A 2043-nucleotide genomic window follows, 5' to 3' on the forward strand; every position below is an offset into this window, starting at 1 on the left:
CTTTGGCCACCTGATGCGAAGAGTTGACTCATTGGAAAAGACTCTGATGCTGGGAGGGATTGGGGGCAGGAGGAGAAGGGGACAACAGAGGATGAGATGGCTGGATGGCATAACTGACTCAATGGATGTGAGTTTGAGTGAACTCCAGGAGTTGGTGATGGACAGGGAGGCCTGGCGTGCTGTGATTCATGGGGTCACAAAGAGTCGGACACGACTGAGGGACTGAACGGAACTGAAGGGAAGTTTATAGTTATACAGACCTACCTCAAAAAGCATGTAAAATCTCAAATAACCTAACCTATCATCCAAAGAAATTAGAAAAGAAGAAAAAACAAAGTCCCAAATCAGTAAAAGGGAGGAAATTATAAAATATCAGAGCAGAAACAAATAATATAGAGGCCAAAAAATAATAGATAAGATCAACAAAACAAAGGGCTAGTCTTTTGAAAAGATAAACATAATCTTCGACAGGCTCATTAAGAAAAAAGAGAGTGCTGGCTTCAGCAGCACATATACTAAAACCGGAATGATATGGAGAATATTAGCATGGCCCCCGTGCAAAATGATATGCATATTTGGATGCATTCCAAACTTTAAAAAAGAGAAAGACATGAAAAAAGGGGAAGGGGACCCAAATAAAGAAATAAGAAATGAAAGAGGAGAAATTATACTCAACATCACAGGGAACAAAAAAATGATAAATGGTCCAATGGTTAAGAATCCACCTTGCAATGCAGGAGAAATGGGTTCAGTCCCTGGTCAAGGAACAAGGATCCCACATGCCACAGAGCAACATGTTCCACAATTGCTGAGTCCACATGCTCCAGAGCCCTTGTGCTGCAACTAGAGAGCCTGCATGCTGCAACTGCTGAAACTCATGCACCACGACTAGAAAGCCCACAACCCACAGTGAGAGATCCTGCATGATGAAATGAAGACCTTGTGTGCTGCGACCAAGACCCAATGCACCAAACAGATTCAATAACTAAAAAGGATACTACAAACAGTTATATGCCAACAAATTCAACAACCTAGAAGAAATGGATAAATTTCCAGAAACATACAGTCTTCCAAAGCTGAATTGGAAGAAAAAGACAATCTGAACAGATCAATCATTAGTAGTGAAACTAAATTAGCAAAAAACAAAAAGTTGAGTCACTCAGTCGTGTCCAACTCTTTGTGACCCCATGGACTGTAGCCTACCAGGCTCCTCCTCCATCCATGGGATTTTCCAGGCAAGAGTACTAGAAGTGAGTTGCCATTTCCTTTTCCAAACAAAGCAAAATAAAACAAAAAAAATTTCCAGCAAACAAAAATCCAGGACCAAAAAGCCTTCACAGGATAAGTCTAACAAACATAATAAAAGCTAAAGCTTATCTTTCTCAAACTATTCCCAAAAAACCTGAAGAGAAAGGAACACTCCCAAATTCGTTCTATGATGCCACTATTACCCTGATACCAAAACCAGAAAAAGATACTACCAAAAAGAAAAAAAAGGAAATTATAGGCCAGTACCTCTGATGTCTATAGAGACAAGAATTCTCATCAAAATATTAACAAACCAAATTCAATAATATATTAAAAGGATCATACACCACAATCAGTGATATTTATTCCAGGGATGCAAGAATAGTTTGATATTTGCGAATCAATCAAAAGTGATCCATCACACTAATAAAAGGAGAGATTAAATCACATGATCATCTCAACAGATATAAGGAGCACTTCAAAAACTTCGACATCCATTCATGATTTTAAAAAACCTCCCATCAAAGAGGGAGATTATATATGACAAAACCATAGCTAACATTATACTCGATGTGAAAAGCTGAAAGCTTTTCCTTCAAAGTTGGGAACAAGACAAAGAAACCCACTCTTGCCGCTTCTATTTGACACAGTGTTAAAATTCCTAGCCAGCAATTAGACGAGAAAAAGAAATAAAAGGCATCCAGGTCGAAGAGAAGTGACAGTAAAACTGTCACTATTTATATAGAAAACCCTAAAGTCTGTAAGCCAAAAAACTATTAGAACTAATAAATGAAT

At 38.3% G+C, this 2043-nt stretch overlaps 1 non-coding gene across 1 annotated transcript; it reads left to right on the top strand.

The window, feature by feature from the left end:
* Window positions 1-491: 491 nt before the first annotated feature.
* On the top strand, window positions 492-596 carry LOC128058977 (U6 spliceosomal RNA). Its single transcript, XR_008200567.1, has one exon. It is a non-coding gene; the product is annotated as a U6 spliceosomal RNA (small nuclear RNA).
* The last annotated feature ends 1447 nt before the right edge of the window (window positions 597-2043 follow it).

The sequence above is a fragment of the Budorcas taxicolor genome, chromosome 13, assembly GCF_023091745.1.
Source record: "Budorcas taxicolor isolate Tak-1 chromosome 13, Takin1.1, whole genome shotgun sequence".
Taxonomy (NCBI): Eukaryota; Metazoa; Chordata; class Mammalia; order Artiodactyla; family Bovidae; genus Budorcas; species Budorcas taxicolor.